At 41.3% G+C, this 24596-nt stretch overlaps 1 protein-coding gene and 1 non-coding gene across 4 annotated transcripts in view; both read left to right on the top strand.

Annotated features, from left to right (window-relative positions):
- Positions 1-24596, top strand: part of LOC126161329 (solute carrier organic anion transporter family member 4A1) — a 1079633-nt gene that overhangs the window by 925637 nt on the left and 129400 nt on the right. The window lies entirely within an intron of this gene.
- Positions 2221-2292, top strand: Trnah-gug (transfer RNA histidin (anticodon GUG)). Its single transcript has one exon. It is a non-coding gene; the product is annotated as a tRNA-His (tRNA).

The following is a 24596-nucleotide window of genomic DNA, read 5'->3' as shown; positions in this document are numbered from 1 at the left end:
TATTCTTTTGTTCCTCTCGAATACTAGCTGTTCGTTTTATCAGTGAAGTGCGTTCGGATCAAATTTCCTGTGGCTGTTTTGATTAATAAAATAAAAAACAAATAAATGAAGGAAGAAATTTAAGTGTTGTAAGAGACATAATGAAATATTAATTCAATTTTTGGGTATTTCACCTTAATAATTCGACTGGCCGAAAGTTTTAAATGTAGTTTCAACGTTTTAGATGTAGTTATCTCAGAAAGTTTCTTCTGGACTTTACACACTCTACCTACGAAACTGAGTGGATTGGAGTTTATCTCATTTATTTACAAAGACATGAGTATCATTCTTAAAGTTAATGTGTTGTGGTGCAGACATTGTTATCACTCATGGCTCTCTTGGAATGTATGCATTACTTTATCGTTCCCTCAACTGTCAGTAGGCATCCAGCGATGCTCCAATAATTGTCCAATCACAGATCTCCGCAGATCTTCAACTATATGCGTTGTGTGTAGATCTTGTTCCTAAGCACTCATTTTCTTTTTACAGAATTTTTTTGATATTCTGGCCACAACAGATACACCGCTGCAGGACTGCTATAAATGATTCGTTTGTTTTCAGAGTTTTATATTACATGTACAAGCCTTTGATGTACGAATAGAACCGCAAACTCACCGGGTTTGCATTGTGACCACCAGTTGGCGTTACGAGTGCAGTGCCTTGGCAAATGGCGACAAAGCGAGAAAACAGTTCTTGTATCTTGGAATATGCAAGATGTTTTGATTGTTATGGCAGTGCAGTTCTTATTCAGAAGGAATTACGGAGAACTGCCATGTAAACAGAGTGTAGTGCTTTGGTATCAACAACTTAGAGGCATCAGTTGTCTCTGATAACAGAAAGGTACCGGTCGAGCAAGTTTGGCAGATGAAACCATGGAGAGGGTGAAAAGAACGATCTACACAAGGTAAGATCTTGTAATAAGGGCAACAAACTGTATGGAAGATTTTGCACGGCGGTTACAGTTCAAACCGTACCGTCTCCAGCTCGTGCAATAACTAAAACCGTACGATTATGACCGGCACCTTTATTAAGGACCGTGTTTATGTACCCTCCACGGCCAAAAACAATGGAACAGCTCAGAGAACGTATCAGTGCTACCCTGTTCACACTGACAGTATGTTGGCTACATAATGTATGGCACGAACTTCACTACCGCTTGACGTGTGTCGTGTGACCACAGGGCATTCATAGAACATTGGTGGTGCGCAAAATACGTACTTCATGAGTTTACGATCTATTCATGCATCAGTCATATTTGTACATGTAATACTTTAGAGAACACAGAGCTCTGAAAACGAATGAATTTCATTAACACTTGGCAAATATTTATCAATAACAATCCAATTGCGTAAGCACTAGCTTCATAAAACATTTATTATTGTCTTGAGTGTTTTTTCTTATCCTTATAGGGTTATAGTATATATTTTGCTTTTTACCATGTGTGTAATACAAGCAGATTCGTGATGAAAAGGTTTCAATGTTATTTCGGTGTTGCTGTAATGTAGAAGTATGCTTCAAAAGTAAAACTATCGAAAAGCCTTTGGCAGTTCAAATCAAAGTTTATTTAGGCACGAAGAAGGATTGTATACTCGTATATTCAAGAAGATCGTAATAATCAAGTTACCGACTAAGGAACAACGGAAGGTATATAAACTGGTAACAATGTTTATGTTCGTACTACAATATTTTAGAAAGGTAGTGCTTACATGTTTGAGTGCTCTTGGTAAGTCACACGAGGAGTGTTTTTATATCTGTATTTCCACAGGAAGAAGATTAATATGAGTAACAAATTGTAATATACACTGCTCATTAACCTATCTTTTTCACGATTATTTCAGGAAATATTAATGCTCACTAACAGCAGATTTTAAATTTGTACAGAATAGAGACAGGGAGGTAGTATGTCCATACAGCCCCGCCCCATTAGAGGATTTAAAACGCCTGCAGCGTGTGGCCTCTGTTGCTTTTCTGGTTTTGAGATATCAGCAAAGGAAGGAACTGACTGTGAGCCGATATTTACTGCGGCAACCACGTGCGCGGCGATTCCTTCAGCTGTGAGTTAAGTTCGTTGTAGAGTTCACAGATGGCGCCAATGTGTAGGGCGAGATAACACTGGCAGATGGCGCTGGGTTAGTGGAGTGTCTGCCGCTGCGAAGGTCGTTATCATTCGTCCTCCGGTTAGCCGTGATCGTCTAGTGGTTAGGACATTGCGTTGTGGCCGCAATAACCCAGGTTCGAATCCTGGTCACGGCAGTGGTAAAACCCTGTCACGGTGGAGGCATTTTTTTGCTTTTGTCGGACATCCACTACGGGAAAAGCATTATATTTCGTCGTAATTGAGCGTACTTTTGCTTCAGTGTCAATTGGAAAAATTGGTCACATTAACGTGCAGATATATTCGCATCATTCGGCGATTTTTGTGATTCAGTCGTGTTATTGCATATCACTTCAGCCGAAATCGCTAAGTTACGTCCAATATAAATGTTGTAGATTAATTTGTAAACATAATTATGAATAATTAGAGGAAAATTAATTTTATGTTTCTGTCAGTTAACATTTATTGTTGAAATATCTGAGGTTTTTCCCTTTTCTTTAGGGGACTAGCGTGCATTATAGTAATCGAAACGACAGATTCAATCGGCTGTGGTTATTAGTGAAACCAGTCCTCTGGAGTAACCGTTGTTATTATTGTTGACTGCACGCTGTTGTCACTAGTCGTCACTGTTACTGCCATTCCGATATTTGCGTTTTATTGAGTGCCAATAAATAGCTTTTAGTTCAGTATTTCGCCCATGACTTATGAAGAGGTTGCCTTAGTAGTGAACTTTGTGCCCGGAACAGAAAACTGGAACGCTCAGTGGCGTGGGAATGGAGGCAATCATATGTCTGGATGAAAAAGGTCATGTAAAGAAATTATTCAATGCGATATACAGTGTCTACAAGGACGATTCATATTATGAAACTGTACTGCTTAAAGAAAGTCAGTGAAAATTGACGAATGATGACAAATAATTCTCGCAAAATAAATACTTCAGACAGGTGGCGGTATATGCTTAAAAAGCAAGCGAGTAAGTCACCCAACAATTTAAAAAGTTGTATCTTATGCGCTTTCTGTTCACGTCACCTTAGCATTTACCGAAATAGAGTTATCGGCGATGGATGCAGAGCTTCAATAAATTTAAATAAAAAATACTTTTAATTTATCTAAACATAAATTTATAATGTAACCATTTAAAACCGACTAAAATCCATATTTAATGCTAGAAGTACGTAAAGTTCATTTTTAAATAAAGAAATACACAAATTTTGATAATATTTAATTTTTACAAATTTTTATTTCACCACTCCTGGAAATGAAGTAGGCTTACTTTATTTGTCTCTTAAAAAAGCCATCTGGTAACCCCCTAGTAATGGTTCCGGAAAGACGAAAGTCAAACCCAGAGTGAGGCCTTTCGTATAACGGCAGTAAGTGACAGAGACTTTCGTCAGACAGCCGGCGAAATGAAAACACTCAAACCTGCAGTATCAGCAAAAGCAATCATTCATCTGACTCGGCCGCAGAGAGTGTTCACCATAAGAATACACCTGACGTAAACATTTAACTATTTTTTCGCATTTGTAGGAATCTCACCGGATTTCGTTTCAAGCGGATCGGAAAAGACGTTTCCATAACAGTGAAGTAGACTATAGTGATACGTTTTTGCGTTAGCGCTCGTCGACTTTGCGATAATACGGGACAACAGCTTTACTGGCGCATTTTAACTTGGACAGCACTGGCCAGCCAGCTGTTCCAACTAACCCGCAGTGATGTGAAAAGTAGCAGTTCAGACGTAAAAAGAGACGACCCCAAAGAATATTGTTTCGAATGCAATTCAACTTTTGAGCGGAATGAAATATTATACGGCAAAACTCCGACATCATGCTTCTTAGGGAACCAGACGGAAAAAGTAATATTAAAATAAAAACAAGAGTGATGAATATTCCTAACTTAAACCTGTGAAACGTCCAACTTTCCTGAAACTATGTGAATCATTTCTGCAGAGTATGATAGCTCGACTGATATAATTTGAAAAAGATCACCGAATTTTCTTTGTTTTGAACTGTAGAATAATCATTCAAATGATTTCTTTTAAAGTAGTCATATTCACTTCTCCCAGATGTTTTGCCTTCAGTTTGCTAAATAAAATTTAAAATAATTTGCTTCACATTGTAAAGCACTGAAGTGGAACGTCCATTCATTTCTGTCCAGAGACCTCCGAATATGCCAAAAATTACCGGAAATTTATTTCGAAGGGGACTTTTCAGCATCATGAAATATTATATGTGTTTAACAATGTGTCAGTTTGAGGGCGCTCTGAAAGTTATATTATTGTTGAAGAATCAAGTTAGCCAAGATCGCTAGCAATTCTTTATATTACTATGAGTGGTTTCGTCAGATCTACGCCGTCATCTTCGAATATTGTAACATTTTAGTTCTACATGTTTGTTACAGTACAGAAAGTCACTGTGTTTATTTCCTGTAACATTACCATTATTCGTTGTATTACCATTCGATAAGACGTTCGTGTTCGCATAATGGTGCTGTAGCTTTCGGTTATTGCTCTATTTGCATCGCTCTGGACTAAATTTTACACTTTTTAATCGATACTCACGAAATGTTCAACTGATTGCATAAAGCAGCTGTCATGTCAAATGTAATAAGCTGCTGGAACATAGTGGTTAACTTTTATTTTTCACGAAAAAAACAGTGGATATTTAATTAGAAAACTCGGAGTGAGGAGCAATGTGAAACTCGTCTCTTTACAATTCTTTCATTGATTTTCAGTTAACTAACAACAGTTAACTAACAGTTAACAGTTAACTAACAAAAAACAGTTGTGGCTATATGATTAAAGTATTAAATAAGCATTTATATTTGAACACATACTTCCTGCAGCAGCCTCCATTTCAAAACTTCGTGGTCCGAGTATAGAGAACAAAAATATTTATCCACATTTCTCCGCCAGGCTAGCTCGACGTATCACCCAAAACAGCGCAAAAAATTTTACCAGAAAAACAACGATTGGATTAAGCTGGTGGCTGTCTCGTTGAGAAGGATTTAGAAGTCTGAACATCACTATAGCCAATCGCCTACCTGAAATTTCGTAACTATTAATTTTATGTTCTTTTAAATTTTGACTACGACTTCGGAATTTGGCTCATTGCTCGTCGATGTGTCCTCCGCCTTGATTGGGTATTCTAATCTAATTGTTCTTCTATTATTCCTCCACGTCAAAGCAGTAGATTAATTTTGTACAGAAGCTGGGTATGGATTTTAGAGACGCCAACACTTTATCTGTATTATGACATAACCATGATAACGGCAAGCACGGTTTGACGGATTTTAATGGCTGCTAACCGACTGTTCACTTTCTGCTCCTGCTTTTGTTCTTGACTGTATCAACGCGAAAGTGCTAGTGCTGCCAATTCTCCAAAACGAAAGAAGCTACTTGTTTCTACAAAGAAACCGGAAGGAAACTGAAATAAAATAAGGTGTGTAATGTGCAGTATTATTTCTGCAATAATTATACTGTGTAACAGACTAGCATAAATTTGTATTTATTTCCTTAATTTGGAATCTGCTGGACACTGCAGTAACACGAACAATTACTGTGTGTGTTTAGCATTATTTGAATTACGCATCACTGATAATACGCAGACAGTAGACATGCGTTTCTAAAAGTTCAAAATGGGTGATATACATGTTAACTTGAACATTAATTTTTATGCATGAAACTTTACTTAGCATAGCTTAAGCTAAATCATCGGTGCATTGTACGGAGGTTGACACCTCGCCAAACTACTGCGCTGTATAGAAGTTCGCTGTTCGTCTCCTCAGTTCAGTCGCTGGCACATTGTTTATTGCAACTGTGAATCGTCCGACTTCTCATTCATCCCTGCATAAATCAAATTCTTCTTTGCTTAGCAAAGTTCTTGTGTATGTATTCTGACGAGCCGGGAACACACACCAACACACCTTTAGCTTGCTTTGTTGTGGTTTTTAATGCAATCTAGTAAAACATTTTCATGGGATATTAAAGCGTGTTTTGAAATCTTTAATTTTCCTTAATCAACATCGACTTTAATGCAAATAATTTTCCTTAGTCAACATCGACTTTAATAATTTTCCTGTACTTAAGTAAAAGAAAGCCGGAAGAAAAGCCAAGTAACTGTGAAAAATGCCATACTTCCAGGACCCAGTTAAATCATTTTTTGCTAGCTAAATGGTATGAAAAAGAAGGCAGAGTTAGCTCTAAAAAAGCTGATGTGACAACATTGTAGCGTACATACGCTACAATGTAGCGTACATACACTACAATGTTCCATGCTTGAACTTTTTCTTGTTGTTGTTGTTGTGGTCTTCAGTCCTGAGACTGGTTTGATGCAGCTCTCCATGCTACTCTATACTGTGCAAGCTTCTTCATCTCCCAGTATCTACTGCAACCTACATCCTTCTGAATCTGCTTAGTGTATTCATCTCTTGGTCTCCCTCTACGATTTTTACCCTCCACACTGCCCTCCAATGCTAAATTTGTGATCCCTTGATGCCTCAAAACATGTCCTACCAACCGATCCCTTCTTCTAGTCAAGTTGTGCCACAAACTTCTCTTCTCCCCAATCCTATTCAATACCTCCTCATTAGTTACGTGATCTACCCACTTTATCTTCAGCATTCTTCTGTAGCACCACATTTCGAAAGCTTCTATTCTCTTCTTGGCCAAACTAGTTATCGTCCATGTTTCACTTCCATACATGGCTACACTCCATACAAATACTTTCAGAAATGACTTCCTGACACTTAAATCTATACTCGATGTTAACAAATTCCTCTTCTTGAGAAACGCTTTCCTTGCCATTGCCAGTCTACATTTTATATCCTCTCTGCTTCGACCATCATCGGTTATTTTACTCCCTAAATAGCAAAACTCCTTTACTAATTTAAGTGTCTCATTTCCTAATCTAATTCCCTCAGCATCACCCGACTTAATTTGACTACATTCCATTATCCTCGTTTTGCTTTTGTTGATGTTCATCTTATATCCTCCTTTCAAGACACTGTCCATTCCGTTCAACTGCTCTTCCAAGTCCTTTGCTGTCTCTGACAGAATTACAATGTCATCGGCGAACCTCAAAGTTTTTACTTCTTCTCCATGAATTTTAATACCTACTCCGAATTTTTCTTTTGTTTCCTTTACTGCTTGCTCAATATACAGATTGAATAACATCGGGGAGAGGCTACAACCCTGTCTTACTCCTTTCCCAACCACTGCTTCCCTTTCATGCCCCTCGACTCTTATAACTGCCATCTGGTTTCTGTACAAACTGTAAATAGCCTTTCGCTCCCTGTATTTTACCCCTGCCACCTTCAGAATTTGAAAGAGAGTATTCCAGTTAACATTGTCAAAAGCTTTCTCTAAGTCTACAAATGCTAGAAACGTAGGTTTGCCTTTCCTTAATCTTTCTTCTAAGATAAGTCTTAAGGTCAGTATTGCCTCACGTGTTCCAACATTTCTACGGAATCCAAACTGATCTTCCCCGAGGTCGGCTTCTACCAGTTTTTCCATTCGTCTGTAAAGAATTCGCGTTAGTATTTTGCAGCTGTGACTTATTAAACTGATAGTTCGGTAATTTTCACATCTGTCAACACCTGCTTTCTTTGGGATTGGAATTATTATATTCTTCTTGAAGTCTGAGGGTATTTCTCCTGTCTCATACATCGTGCTCACCAGATGGTAGAGTTTTGTCATGACTGGCTCTCCCGAGGCCATCAGTAGTTCAAATGGAATGTCGTCTACTCCCGGGGCCTTGTTATAGATTATTTATAAGGAACCACTGTTTGTTATAAGACGTTATTCAAGAATATCACCAGTCACTTTTAAAATGCAAATAACTGCAAAGCTTACGACTTTTGTCGTACCTGGAAACGCTTGTCTATTTCTTGTCAATGTTTTTCACTTGTTCCTCTCCTCTCCGGAAGGAAACTATATCAGTAACCATTTTTATAGCACCACATAAAAAAACTTCGACTTTCTTCTTTTCTGGATTTTTCCACAATCCACGACCCACTTCCACTGCCAAAACGTACATTCCCAAAACTTTCTTCCTCAAATTAAGGCCGATTGTTGATACTGATAGACTTATTTTCGCTAGGAATGCCCTCTTTCTGTGTACTAGTCTTCTTTTATGACCTCCTTGTTTCGTCTCTTATGGGTTATTTTGCTCCCAAGGCAGCAGAATTCCTTCGTCTACTTCCTAATCACTAATTTTGATCTTCAGTTAATCGCTAATCTCATGTTTGCTACTTCCCCTTACTTTCGTTCTTCTTCGGTTTACACTCTTTCCATTTTGTGTACACATTGGACTATTCCATTCAACAGGTCCTGCAATTCTTCCTTACTTTCACTGTGGATAGCAATGTCATCATAGAAACTTACCACTTATACCCTTTCACTCTGTTTTAACCCCACTCCTAAATGTTTCTTTTATTTCCTTCATTGCTTCTTCGATGTGTAGAGTGAACATTAGGGGCGCAAGAATCCTTGTATTAACCGGCCAGACTGGCCGAGCGGTTCTAGGCGCTTCAGTCTGGAACCGCGCGACCGCTACAGTCGCAGGTTCGAATCTTTTGCCTCGGGCGTGGATGTTTGTGATGTCTTTAGGTTAGTTAGGTTTAAGTGGTTCTAAGTTCTAGGGGACTGATGACCTCGGAAGTTAAGTCCCATAGTGCTCAGACCCATTTGAACCAATCCTTGTATTATACCCAATCTGATCCGAGCACTTTGTTCTTGGTCATTCATTCTTCTTTCTTTTGCGTTTTGATTCTTGTACGCATTTTGTACTACCCTTATTTCCGTATAGCTTTCGCCTGTTTTTATGGGAATTTAAAAAATCGTAAACTACAGGATTATTCTAAATGATGGACGCATTTTCAAAACTTCGCATTTATTCAAGTACAAATCCAAAATGAACAAGCTTTATACCAACGAAAAGAGGAAGTCGTAATTAATCTGCCAGGAAGTTTCGTAATTAATTAGTTTTTAATAATTATTTAATAGTTAGAAATATGATAAATGTTATAAATGTTCAATGAGGTCACCGTTGGCTGCACGGCAAACATCGACGTGGTAGCCAAACTCGTCCCACACCCGCGAAAGCGTGTCTGCTGTTACTGAGTGCACGGCAGCAGAGATGCGGTTCCGCAGATCGTTCAGAGTGGTTGGTAGAGGCTTCCTTCACACAACCCCATAAGAAATAGTCACAGGGTGTGAGATGAGGAGATCTCGCTGGCCAGAAGAGCAGATCCAGGTCCTCAAGTCCCTGCGACCGACCCAGTGCTGAGAGAGTGATACAAAAAGCCTCGTACACCACGGTGCCAATGGGGCGGAGCTCTATCCTGCTGGAAAATGAAGTCCTGGGAATCTTCCATAACTTGAGGGAAGAGCCATTGTTCCATGTCCAGTATGTGATTCCCATAACATTTCTTTCCGCAAAGAAAAATGGTCCATAAACGTTTGATCTTCGGTGAGTCTCTTTCGTGTTGCAACGGTGAATGTGGATTTTCAAAAACCCATACGCGAACATTGTGTATGTTGACTTTTCCATTAAGTTGGAACGTCGCTTCATCGCTAAAAATTACACGCTGTAGGAATGTGTCGTCCTCCATCTTTGCTAGCACATAACAACAAATGCGAGACGCTTCTCTTTGTCATTGGGGTCGAGAGTCTACACAAATTGTAATCGGTTGGGCTCGTTCAGCTAACGCCGTCTCAGAACATTCCACACGGTTGGGGTATTCGAAGTTCTCGACTGGCTCTATTGGTAGACTTACCGGGACTGCCCCCAAAACTTCCCGTCGGACATCATCCTCTGACACATGCGGTCGGCCTGTGCTTTTTCCTTTGCACACACTACCTGTCAGTTTAAATTGCTTAAACCAAAGGTTAATGCGTTTGTGAGTTGATGGTTGAATTCCGAATTTAGTAAGAAATACCCGCTGCACTGCAATTTGCGATTCACTTTTCGCGAACTCAACGCAGAAAACCTTGTGTTCCACAGTCGCCATATCACTGAGAACTGACAGTGAAACGGAATGACGGCCCTGTTGCCGCGCCAACACTGTCGGCCACTTCTGAAACCATCACCGCCCTCCAAAAACTTTGAAACTTCCTCTTTTTATTGATATAAAGCTTGTTCATTTTGTATTTGTACTTGAATACATACGAATTTTTAAGAATGGGTTCATCATTTACAATAACCCTATATTTTACATCGTCGAACGCTTTTTCTAGGTCGACTTATGCGATAAACGTGTCGATATTTTTTAAGTCCTGCTGTCATTTTCAACCACATCAGAAATACCTTTCCTGAAACCAAACTGATCGTCATCTAACGTATCCTCAATTTTCTTTTCCTATCTTCATCTTCTCTTCAGGTATTAGGCAGGAATTCATTGTAGATGTTCGTTCCATTGTCTTCTGTAACCCGAATTTTATCATTGAGGCTAAGGATTTGCAGTTGTTCTCTAATACCTTGATTTCTTAGCCTGTCTTCGCTTTTGCAATCTTTAACACTGTGGTATCACCGCCAGACACCACACTTGCTAGGTGGTAGCCTTTAAGTCGGCCGCGGTCCGCTAGTATACGTCGGACCCGCGTGTCGCCACTGTCAGTAATTGCAGACCGAGCGCCACCACACGGCAGGTCTAGAGAGACGTACTAGCACTCGCCCCAGTTGTACAGCCGACGTTGCTAGCCATGGTTCACTGAGAATTACGCTCTCATTTGCCGAGACGATAGTTAGCATAGCCTTCAGCTACATTTGCTACGACCTAGCAAGGCGCCGTATTCAATTGCTATAATACTTCTCTATCATCAAGAGCAATGTTCTACAAATGTGGATTAAAGTTAAGTATTCCAGAAGCTACGTACTTTTCTTTATAGCATTCATTATGTATCCTGTTTCAGACCTCACGCCAGCCTGCGTGAGCTTATAGCGTGCATTTCGGCCTCCTCTAAAAACAGTGCTGGCAATTCTGCCGACACTTCAAACACCTCTAAGGAATTTTATTTCTTGTGCCTGAATCCGGCTTTCTTGCTTCTGGGTTATCACCCAGGTCCCACTTCCATAGAGCAGTGTGGGAACTGCAACAGTTTTGTAAAATTTAATTTGAGTGTCTTTCCTAGTTTTATTTTTTATGGTTCTGTTAGTTGTTCCGCGTACCTGGCTGAATTTACGAAGCTTAATTTCAATATCTCTGCTGTAGCCATATGTCATTTGACATCCGAGGTAATTGAAATGGTTTACTTGCTCTGAAATCTTCTGATCTATCACTATTTAGGTTCTGATTGGTTCTTTCCCCATGAAGGCCATTGTCTTAGCTTTTCCTTTTGAAATTTACATGTTAAATTTTGCATTTATTTGTTTTAGCAAGTAGATCCCTTTCTGAAGGTCATCTTCCTTATCTGCTAGGATCACTGCATCATCAGCATATAGTACATTATTTAAAAGAACGTTCCTGCTAGGGAGATGCCTTTCTGAAATTCTGATTTCCATATATGTATTATTTCATTAATGTAGATGTAGAACACAGTTGGAGAGACGCAGCAGCCTTGTCGCGCCCCTTTGTTAGTTGGTACCTCATTAGTTGTTTTACCATTGAGATCTAGAGTGATATTTGTGTTTCGATATAAACTTTTTATCGCATTTACTAAATGCTTGGGATATCCGCGATTCGTCATTATTTCCCAAAGTTTTTGTCTATTGACATTGTCAAAAACTTTTTTTAAAGTCAATAAAAGCAATGTGTGTTTCTTTATTATACTCTCCTCGTTTTTCTATCATTTGCTGTAGATTAAAACCTGCATCTATTGTGGGTCCTCCTTTCTTAAAACCCATTTGTACCTCATGCAGTACTGCTTCTGCTATGGTGTTCTTTTTCTTTCTTCTGCACACTATTATTGTCAGCAACTTAGCACGAGCTTTTAAGCCGGTTGTGCTATAGTTCAGTCAGTTATCTGCCCTTGCTATCTTGTGGATTATGTGGATAACATGTTTAAGAATATCTGTTGGTATGACTCGTGACTCATAGATTCTACAAACCAGGTTGAATAGTCGTTGGTCGCCACTTCCTCCACTGGTTTGTAGTAATCCATACGTCATAACAAGGAGAAATTCTGGTCACAGGGTGCCTTCTTCCTCTCCAGGGGGTGTCGTAGGATTACTAAACTGTATTTTTCTGTCCAGCTGGTATTCCTCCGCCTATAAGCATCAGAAAACGGATACAAATTGCTAAATTCATCACATTAGCCGTTTGTTCCCATAACTTGCCCGGACCTATTGGATTTCTGAAACTGGTCATCAATATATAATGAAAGTCTCCACTTCGCGTACTAAAACAGTTTACGTCACAAGGGTACCAGTTTAATATACGACAGGCCCCATCTTTTAATTAACCTACTTGTGAACTAAACATATTGTAATTAGGCACGCAACCACGAAACTTGGTGAGGATTTACTTTTCTAAATATTCCGATTTCAATGCGATGTTGGATGAGTAGAAGTGTGCGCCATTTTGTTATGGCTCCTCTACTGGCCTATTGCTACACCGTGGCTCTGGGATTCAATTTGCACGAGAATTGCAGACATATACCTGCTAATAAACAAAAATATTTTTACGTGACTGGATTTTCTCAAGGTGATAATTAAAAAATTATGACTATCCTCGTCTTAAAAGCAATACAGAAATACCATACCTGGCAAAAAAAGTGAATCAGCGGGAAGACATGATCGGATGTCAATGTGTAAGGTGTCAGGCAAATCCAACACCTTCCATGAAAACCCTGACATGATAAGCAAATCCAGTAGTATGTCACATAGCTCCGAATAAATCGTGACATTAAATTAACCAAAGTAATACTAGTAACGAGTGAGCAAATGGAATACCACAGACTAATACCAGAATGCCTAAATGCATGTCATACCTTCCCACCATGAGACAGACGCAGTTCCGAGGGGAGAAACGAGAACAGAAGCCGAGAGCAGAACCGTGTTAAGCTAGAAGGCCCTACGATAAGGGACGGTCACCCACCGTGCCAGCTAACCGCTAGGACCACCCCCCGAGCCCATGTTAAAAGCTAGAGCCCTCCAGAAGAACAGTATAGATCTTAAGATAACACTAAAAGGGCCACCCTAGCCGCAAGTTTTAGCGTGAGACTTTTTCGCGTCTCTGTTACGTTGCAAACTTTAAAAACATTGCCCCACCACGAAAAGTATAACGTTTCTCATTGGATAGACAGAATTTTTGTAGGCGGAGCTTAAGGTTAACATTGAGACCCTGATTAGTCAGATGAAAACACAGCCAGATAGTTTTTTTTAAACCAACTTCGGTAAATTATAGTAAGGGGAAGTTAGGAGAAAGTTGCTGGGGAGTTGCTTCAGAGACGGCGAGGTGAGCGGAGCTGTGCTGCTCGCCGCCCCCTGACGAATACCGTCAACGTAATGAACGCACGCGAGGCCGCATAAGCGCGCATAAAGCTTCACTCAGAACTGCAGAAGTCTCATCTGTTACATCCCTGTTTTGCGTAATACTAGTGTCGATCGTCAATTAAATCTCATGGTATTCACATTTGCTACGTAAGTTAAAATCTGAAACGCGATGATTTCTCTGTTATATAATTATTGAGAAGCCACATCAACCACTGTAATTTACGACAAGTTAGATAAGTAATAAAAGATAATTGAGGGTCACTGTAGACCATTTTGATAGTTTTCTCTCTTGTGAAACTTAATTTAAACCTAGATTATAGATGTGATATGGCATAGGTCATCCTTCGATCCATTGTAGAACTTGGAAACCCACTCAGGGAATATTCGTTCACATTTTTGTTGAACGCAGTTGGTTTTTACCATCCTGTATTAAAACATTTCCTTTTATCAATAGTGCAATTTGTAAACAATGTTTTGTGAGTAGAATAAAATTTCCAATGGTAAACTTAACTGCTTTTTCGACGTTATTTTACCAGCTAACTAAAAATAGGAAAGCCTTGAAGCCCTTCCACTAAATTTAGTTAGTATTAAGATTCTTTTACAGGGAGTGCAGTGGAGCTGACGCTGAAATCATTAAGTATTTGGTTATATCATCGCTAGTCTCACTGAACTCTTCTGAACTCTACATGTCATGTGTGGTCTGACGTCTCCTTACCAGCAACAGGTCCCAGGTTCAAACTAGTCAATTCCCTAAAAAAACACGCTTCGTCATTGCGCGAAAGTGGTAGGGAGACACGATATAGAACAACAGACACCACGCAGAATGTTAAAAAATGGCGACCCTGCCAGGATGGTAAAATGCCATGATTGAAGGTCGACCACATGCCTAACTAGGTCAGAAAAATATCCTGTTAAAAAATTTTCGTAATAAAAAAAAAATTTTTTTTGAAAGGCATACATAGTTGAAAACAGTAGCTGCAGCGATAGAAAGTGAGACATTCTAGCAGAGACAATAGCATAATTAAGTTATTAATTTTAAAAATTGTTAGAATTAAGTTTTCTCCTCAATGCAAGCGCACAGTTGGCGGATACATCGTTGACAAGTTGGTTCTGACCCAACAAGTAAGTGAATGGATTGTCAGTCTTGGGTATAATAAGTGTCAAGTCGTGTGAAGTCGAGGGCAAGCATGCTCATAGCGAGTGTTATGGCCTACCACGAGTGTCCACCACGGGGGGAGGACTGCCACATTGTATACCAGGCACATCGTGACCCCCTTACACCTGCGCCTATCTTCTCAGAACAAGTAATGGACTACGTGCAATATTCTGTGAGATCCTGCGCCATCGGTCGGAGGCTAGCAGCAGGTTGAATAGGAAATTACCATCCCACCATGTATAGGCTACCGTTAACAGCACAAACAGCTGTGCTTAGAGGGGTACCGTGACTGGAAACATAGACTGCTGATTGTTCTCCGCTGCCTATGATGACCATCATTGCCAAGTATGGCGCCGAGGAAGAGTTCCCATTCTTCCACTGTTTTCGAGAAGCACAACGGCGTTACTTCTGGCGTCAGGGTATGGGGCCCATCGGGTATGATTTCAGGTGACTGCTGGCAGTGACTGGGGAACTCTGGCGCCGCAACGGTACGTTACAGACACCTTGCATCGTCATGTGTTACCTCTCATGCAATAGTATCATGATGCCATTTTTCAACAGGACAACTCTTATCCGCACATGACATATGCCTCTAAGAACTGCTGACATGATGATGAGGTACTCCCATGGCCAACAATATCCCCCAGATGTGTCCCCAACAGAACATGTATGTGACCAACTCTGACATGAACTCTGTCCAAGTGTCAATATCCAGGATATGTTCAAAAATGTTTGTGAAATCTTATGGGACTTAACTGCTAAGGTCATCAGTCCCTAAGCTTGCACACTACTTAACCTAAATTATTCTAAGAACACACACACCCATGCCCGAGGGAGGACTCGAACCTCTGCCGGGACCAGCCGCACAGTCCATGGCTGCAGCGCCTTAGACCGCACGGCTACCCCGCGCGGCAGTATCCAGGATATTGAGGACCTGTTACAACAGCTGAGGGCCAGCTTGCCTCATGAGAGGATACAACGGCCTTATAACACCTTTCCCAACAGAATCCGTGCTTGCAACCAGGTTAGAGGGAATGCAACGTCATGTTGCTAAATGGATTTGATTTGACTTTAAAATCATATTGTGGTATCGTCCAAAGATGAGGGTGCCACACCAAAGTCGGTAACACGCATCGGTACTAGAAACATTAGCGATGTCTCACTGCAGTCTGTAATGACGAATGGTAGGCACTCCTGAAGACGCATCCTCTCTCTCAGCCCCGCAGCGCCATCGCACGGAGGTCAATATAGAGCTGAGCATAGACTCGCTGTAACCCAGTTAGAGACATCAGATGAAGCAGGCAACATCCTCTAGGTAGAACGCCAGTTTGAGATGGAACACTTTGTAGATAGTTGTAAATGTTCAATATATTCCTGTGGCAATGGATTGTATATCTTTTTATCATTCATATAATAAAGTGAACTGTTGTTGTTGTTGTTGTTGTCTTCAGTCCTGAGACTGGTTTGATGCAGCTCTCCATGCTACTCTATCCTGTGCAAGCTTCTTCATCTCCCAGTACTTATTGCAACCTACATCCTTCTGAATCTGCTTAGTGTATTCATCTCTTGGTCTCCCTCTACGATTTTTACCCTCCACGCTGCCCTCCAATGCTAAATTTGTGATCCCTTGATGCGTCAGAACATGTCCTACCAACCGGTCCCTTCTTCTTGTCAAGTTGTGCCACAAACTCCTCTTCTCCCCAGTTCTATTCAATACCTCCTCATTAGTTATGTGATCTACCCATCTAATCTTCAGCATTCTTCTGTGAACTAATGTTTCATATGTTGTAGTTCCTATCAGCCATACCGAGGAGCAATCAAAGAACTCACAGATAAGCCCAGACGATCATACACTCCTGGAAATTGAAATAAGAACACCGTGAATTCATTGTCCCAGGAAGGGGAAACTTTATTGACACATTGCTGGGGTCAGATACATCACATGATCACACTGACAGAACCACAGGCACATAGACACAGGCAACAGAGCATGCACAATGTCGGCACTAGTACAGTGTATATCCACCTTTCGCAGCAATGCAGGCTGCTATTCTCCCATGGAGACGATCCTAGAGATGCTGGATGTAGTCCTGTGGAACGGCTTGCCATGCCATTTCCACCTGGCGCCTCAGTTGGACCCGCGTTCGTGCTGGACGTGCAGACCGCGTGAGACGACGCTTCATCCAGTCCCAAACATGCTCAATGGGGGACAGATCCGGAGATCTTGCTGGCCAGGGTAGTTGACTTACACCTTCTAGAGCACGTTGGGTGGCACGGGATACATGCGGACGTGCATTGTCCTGTTGGAACAGCAAGTTCCCTTGCCGGTCTAGGAATGGTAGAACGATGGGTTCGATGACGGTTTGGATGTACCGTGCACTATTCAGTGTCCCCTCGACGATCACCAGTGGTGCACGGCCAGTGTAGGATATCGCTCCCCACACCATGATGCCGGGTGTTGGCCCTGTGTGCCTCGGTCGTATGCAGTCCTGATTGTGGCGCTCACCTGCACGGCGCCAAACATGCATACGACCATCATTGGCACCAAGGCAGAAGCGACTCTCATCGCTGAAGACGACACGTCTCCATTCGTCCCTTCATTCACGCCTGTCGCGACACCACTGGAGGCGGGCTGCACGATGTTGGGGCGTGAGCGGAAGACGGCCTAACGGTGTGCGGGACCGTAGCCCAGCTTCATGGAGACGGTTGCGAATGGTCCTCGCCGATACCCCAGGAGCAACAGTGTCCCTAATTTGCTGGGAAGTGGCGGTGCGGTCCCCTACGGCACTGCGTAGGATCCTACGGTCTTGGCGTGCATCCGTGCGTCGCTGCGGTCCGGTCCCAGGTCGACGGGCACTTGCACCTTCCGCCGACCACTGGCGACAACATCGATGTACTGTGGAGCCCTCACGCCCCACGTGTTGAGCAATTCGGCGGTACGTCCACCCGGCCTCCCGCATGCCCACTATACGCCCTCGCTCAAAGTCCGTCAACTGCACATGCGGTTCACGTCCACGCTGTCGCGGCATGCTACCAGTGTTAAAGACTGCGATGGAGCTCCGTATGCCACGGCAAACTGGCTGACACTGACGGCGGCGGTGCACAAATGCTGCGCAGCTAGCGCCATTCGACGGCCAACACTGCGGTTCCTGGTGTGTCCGCTGTGCCGTGCGTGTGATCATTGCTTGTACAGCCCTCTCGCAGTGTCCGGAGCAAGTATGGTGGGTCTGACACACCGGTGTCAAAGTGTTCTTTTTTCCATTTCCAGGAGTGTAGTTTCGCCAGGTCGTCTCAGCCGGTGAAGTATCACTTTATTTCCTACTCCTCTAGTGGGGTCTTCATTTTTTTTTAACATGGTTGGCCGCCGTGGCATCGCAACTGCTGCCTGCTGAATGAGAGCCAATTGCGACGGCGGCAGTCCAGCGGAGCGCACCGACAGGGCGGCGCAGAGCCTCTGTTTGTCGTTGTGCCGGTGGGCGTATGATGGGCTGCCCGCTGCCTGCGGTGACAGGCTCATTACCGAAGCCCACGTGTCCTGCCACGTGCAGCGCCGCCGCTCTTTGTCGCCGACACACGCACGTGCGCGAGCCTCGGGGCTGAGCCGAAACAACTAGTCTGGCCGGCGGGCGCTTTTGATCTGTGGTCGCCAACTGGCTTCATCTCTCTTCACACATCACGTCGAAAGTGGTCTCCCGTTTCCCTGTCTCGGACACAGTTACAGGGTATCTGGGTTAAACATATAATAATATAAAATGAAGAGCACAAGGCAAAAATGATGGTAGTCACTTGTTTGTAACTTTTCAGTACGACGAATTTTCTGCTCTAGTCTCTCGTATATCATAAACGTTCACCGTATAATTATCACAACAACATTATTATTGTTCTATAGCTATTTGTTTAGGTAAAAAAATGTAATACAATAAACACATTTTCGATTTTAAGGTACTTTATTAATTAAGAACTAAAAAAGGTACACAAAAACAGGGTAAAAGTGGTGGTAGTCATAAAAAAAATTGGTAAAAACGATGAAAGTCCACTATCTTTCTGTGCTTCTTCAGGGGATCTTGTAACCTGTAAACAGATTCTGTTATCTGTTTATTTTATAAGTGTGGTGTCACCGCCAGACACCACACTTGCTAGGTGGTAGCCTTTAAATCGGCCGCGGTCCGCTAGTATACGTCGGAACAGCGTGTCGCCACTGTCAGTGATGGCAGACCGAGCGCCGCCACACGGCAGGTCTAGTGAGACGTCCGAGCACTCGTCCCAGTTGTACAGCCGACTTTGCTAGCGAAGCTAAACTGACAAATACGCTCTCATTTGCCGAGACGATAGTTAGCATAGCCTTCAGCTACGTCATTTGCTACGACCTAGCAAGGCGCCATTATCAGTTAATATTGAGATTGTAAAACCTGTACCGTAAAGAGCGATGTACACCAATTATGGATTAAAGTTAAGTATTCCAGAAGCTATGTACTATTTTTGGCTACTATAATTCCTTGTCATTTTCCAGACCTCACGCCAGCCTGCGTGAGCTTTAACGCGTGCATTTCGGCCTCCTCTAGCTATACGGTGTTGGCTCTTCTGCCAACACATCAATAAGATTTATAACATTCTAGCTTTTAACACATTAGGCCCATATAGATTTTTATTTTAATACTGTTAGTTACACCTTATGTTTTGTCAATAAGGAAGTTCTTCAAAGTACTTTTGAGCAGATGGACTGCAAAACTGCTTCAGGTGGTGCAGGTCTTGGTGCTTTCCAGGTTTTAATTTAATCAGATCTGGAAATAAGCAAACTTTTGGGCTAAAACAAGGGAACCTGCTAGTGGCTTTTGGCATAAAATAGTAACCTACCTACTTACATAGAGTATTATGAATTTAACTAATAACCTAACTAAATATCTGTTGCAATAACGGCAAAAATATTTCCTGTACTGATAAGGCTTCATTACTTACAAGACTACACTATTGTTATGAGGTATTATTCTATAGCTCATTATAGGTCTATAGCTTATTGATATGTGAAAGCAAAGGTAAAGTGTCGAGTCATTTTCTCTTACTTTCACGCAGAATTGGTGGGAAAGAGAAGGACGTATTATCACCAGGGTCTTCTGTCTCTCTTGAAAGCTTGGTAAGTTGGTGTTGTGTTAGGATCGGTGACATTAGAAAGTACCCAATGTAAGATGATCTGTGTTCAACTAACCTACAATGGTCTTTTGAAAATTTTATTTCACGAGTTGGTCGTGTAGCAAATGGGCATTTCTTGTGATAGTGATTTTCCAAAAAAGTTGTCCATTTTCTAAATAGGTTTTGGTCAGCTTCATTCACAGTGAAAGGCGAAGGCTTTACTCTGGCATTCTTTATTTCATTTATCCAATGTTCTAGTATATCTGTGGAAAATTTGCCGTTTATAAGGGCCATATCTCTATCGCATTCTAGGTAAGAGTGGCCTCGAATAGGGAATATGATTATTATGCAGTCTAGTTTTTTTTAGGATTTGTACCACTTAATGACAGAAGCGAAACATGGTGTAGTTCTTGTTCTGTCCGCTACAAGAATCACAAAATATGTACAAGTTTTTAACATTGGACTGTAAGATGGTGAAGATATAATAGTGCAACATCGATACTACCTCCTCTGCACCTTTACCTCCTTCTGTTCCTGGGTAAGCAAAAAAAGTTGCATTTCCCATAGATAGGCTGTGGTCATTGAACCAATACAATGACAATTGACGGCGGTATTTAACGTCATTTGTGGTCAAATTAGGTAAGCTTAAATTTTTTTGAAAATCAATGGTAAGTGCCTCAGTATCCTCCATTTCCCTTGAAATTTTCTTACATTTTCTCTTTGTGTCATAAAACATGTTAGCTTTCCTCAAGTGTAGTTTATTCTCACATTGTTTTGTCTTAATTCTGTTTAAAATATTTGCTTTTTCCTTGTCATCATTAGTCTGTTCCAGCTGGAGGTTTAGTGCTTTCATGTCTGCTTGGTACCTGTCACATGCACTGCAGATGTCGCTTCTGGGATATCCGAAAGCTATGTTAAATGGAGATTCGAATACCTGTCTATAATATTCATAGGACACAATCTTACCACTAGGCCTACCTGTCTTGTACAATGTGTACAGTATTTTCAAATTTGAAATGTCTGGCAAGTATGTTTTTTAGTTTTATCAAAACTATAATGGCTTGTATGGCCCTTAAACGATGCAATCTGGTCAATGACACTTTGCTTAACTTCTTCTGAGCTCCTACAATGTTTGTGGCTATACTTTTCTTTCTTGTCTGTTGGGGGTTCACCTGTTTCTTTCAGACTCGTTTGAATAGTTTGAACCCTTCTCCCAGTTACACCAAAAATAGACAAAAATGCTTTGACACACAGGGGTGTCAATAAAATTATCAGCATCTTTTATTCTTACTTTGTAGGTGTAGCTCTTATCATTAAAACGTGATTCATTTTCAGGATTTCTTGGTCTGCGATTTTTGACATCATGAACATTGATAAGCCCAGCCAAGTATGCGGACTGAGCATCATTATATTCTAAACTATTAAAATGATAAATTAATCTTTTTCTTTCACCTTCACAAACTCTATCAAAACACAGTAGTCTTTCACATCTGCAATCGGGCCCAGTTTCGTGGGCACACACTTTAAGTTTTTTCATCACATCTCTTATCCTACCATGGGATTTTCTCTTCTTTGTGCTAGGTTTACTGACGTTTTCACAACCTTCATCCAGACTTGGCTCACTTAACTCACTCATTTTCACAGAAACTACTACCAAGAACACAAGCTATAAACGTTGGCAACTTTCTAACCACAAACACAAAGTAAACAAAAGAATGAAGAGAGCACGTTGAACTCCTGATCAAGTAGGTTTTGCCAACCTTATGAAATGACTCATCATATGTGCCGTGAACACAGATGACATCCATTGGTTTTACCATGCACAACAAAAATAAAATGGTAAATAACTTACTAACTGCCAGCATTCTTGCCGTGTACACCCCCCTACAAATTCGGCCGTATTTGAGCTACAAATTCCTGCCCTAACCTGAAAATGGGAAAAAAAATTGACTATCATCATCTTTGCCTTGTGCTCTTCAAATCTAATTATTTACGAAGTATTTGCGATATTTATTGGCGGTATGCTTCTATAAAAGTGGAAACCCAAAATGTTTTCTGTGTTTGCTTGTGGCAGTTGGTACCGTATGCGCATGCGCGTAACTCCTTTGTTTCCGTAAACGCGCGTCGGTAGCAGTTTTGCCAACCTGTGGAATTTCTCCCATATTGTGGGACTTTTGACATATATTTTTCAGGAAAGGACAGAGGGATTTTTTTTTTTCAAAAAGTTAGATGATTACGGGACGCCTTAATTGCTGCCTCTAACACAGTGTAGTAATGGTTATAGTACACCAAAGATAAAACATTTCGCACAAGTGAAGTGCACGACACCCGCCAAACGTCAATTGTACAACCAAAAAATGGCTCTGAGCACTATGGGACTTAACTTCTGAGGTCATCGGTCCCCTACAACTTAGAACTACTTAAACCTAACTAACCTAAGGACATCACACACCCCCAAGCCCGAGGCAGGATTCGAACCTGCGACCGTAGCGGCCGGCAATTGTACAACCAGTAGTCCAGCATTCTCACCGCCGACCGAAGTGGCCGAGCGGTTATAGGCGCTACAGCCGGGAACCGCGCGACCGCTACAGTCGCAGGTTTGAATCCTGCCTCGGGTATGGATGTGTGTGATGTCCTTATGTTAGTTAGGTTTAATTAGTTCTGAGTTCTAGGGGACTGATGACCTCAGAAGTTAAGTCTCATAGTGCTCAGAACCATTTGATTTGAGCATTCTCACTGTGGGCACAATAGGTTTGCTTACACAACAGTAACACACGTGCACTGTTATAGATATGATTGTCATGTACCGCGAAAATAAGCCAAAACAGCTCACGGAAGTAATTATACGACACCCGCTGACTCTGGTTTGTTTAACCAGCAGTTAGCACTCCCGCTGTAGCATCTGTTGTTGGTTCAAATTTCGTTTCGGATGTACGACTTAAATGCATAATTTTTTATGAATTAATGATACCTGTGAAATATTTTCGAATTTCCGAATAAACAATGCATCTCAGAATGCAAGTTGGACAGGAGATCAAGTCAAGCAGCGTGTTGAATTGTAACGTAGAACATTGTCATATGGTATTGTTTGAAGTGGTTTAGTTTGCTCAGTTCAAAGTTACTCGAAGTTACTAAACGTTGGTTGTCGCTTGGACTTGGAATCTTGTGTGCGAATCTTGATCTTATTAAATAATAATTGCTTCTTAGTGGTTTGTTTTATACACATTTAAGAATGTCAGCGCACAGGAATCGAAATTCGGGTATAGTGAGTTTTCCAGAAAAACATACTAAAACTTTCCAAGGATCTTGGCTACAAGTGTGGTTGGAGGCCATTGAAAGCTGACAACAGAAAGGCGCGGTGTAAAGTGTGTAATGTGGCTGTTACTTGCGGTAAAAGCGAACTCGAAAGTCACGCTTCCCCAGTTAAACACATAAATGTTAAAACTGCACAGAGTAACAGAACTGTTGTTGACTGCTTTTCAAAAATGTGTGATTGTAGGAGACCTGCGGAAAATGTGAAGACAGCTGCCCCACTCACACCGACACAGCCCGCACTACGCTCTGAACCAGTGTGGATCATGTGGCGGCCGTACAAGCTGTGTGCACATCAAGGAGTTTGGTTACATGCATACATTCACGTCCAGTCAAATCCATTCATCCTGGACACTTATTTGCTCCGCCCTATATTAATAAATGGACTTTTTTTTCGCTTCAGCAACCGTGGCACTGCAATGATGATGGGTTCTGTTCTTTAATTTTACAAACTCGTCATAGTTTCTAGTTATAACTCCTAAACATCTGCGTAGATATTTGTCACTTTTTTTTCGGATGCCATCTTCAGCCCGTTCATGGTTGAAGTTATTAATCAGTAGTTTAATTGCTACAACATGTAGCGAAATGGAGAGTGGCCTACCCCAGCGCAGTTTCCATTAATGGTTATTCGAGTTTCACCCCTATTGTAACACCATAGCTCTAATGCTCTACTGATTTATGTTGCCTTTTGTTTTGTTTAGTGTTATATCGTTGAGTTTCTGTAAATATTGCTGGATTGAATCGATACCATGAGAGTGGTTCGCTCTTTCCTTTCTAAAAACTTTGATGTCATGTTTTGAGTCTATGCAATGTAGTATATCTGTCGTTTAAATTCTTTGTCTCATTTGGAGGGAACAGAACTTAATGTATATAATCGTAATTTTGTTTAAATAATTTTTTATAGAAATACCAATATGTGCAAATGACATGTTTCGTTTAAAGTATCGACTTGCCGTTATGTAAAGACTGATCCTCACTAAAGGCTTTTAGTTATTTTGTACGAAAAAGGTGGTGTGGTTCCCCTCTGGAAGGGAACTCAGTAGCGCGCGCAAATTGTGGTTGGCATAGGTAGAAGAGGTGGATTGGGAGTAAGTCGGGGATGAGCTACAAAACTGTCAACTGCTCTCGTAAAAGTTGTCTTTTGTGCTGGTGCCGAGAGATTTACATTCTGGGTCTTCCCATGTAAAAACTTCTTTAGCATCTCAGAATTTGCCAAATCTCTGTAAATAGGTTACTGCCAAAAGAAGAGAATGTTTACATGTAAATTCATGCAGGGTGCCAGAAAATTCAGCTTGCCTATATTTATACATGTGTTTGGTGGAGGTGAACACAAACCATGACATGGCTCTTCATCGGTTGATATTCGATTAAAGAAAATACTCCACACAGCTCTTTTCATCCTCTCTAAATTGTCACAGTTATCTTGAATGGCCTTCCG

The sequence above is a fragment of the Schistocerca cancellata genome, chromosome 2 (assembly GCF_023864275.1).
Source record: "Schistocerca cancellata isolate TAMUIC-IGC-003103 chromosome 2, iqSchCanc2.1, whole genome shotgun sequence".
Classification (NCBI taxonomy): Eukaryota; Metazoa; Arthropoda; class Insecta; order Orthoptera; family Acrididae; genus Schistocerca; species Schistocerca cancellata.
Note: the sequence above shows the minus strand (reverse complement) of the source record. Positions and strands in the feature narration are given on the sequence as shown.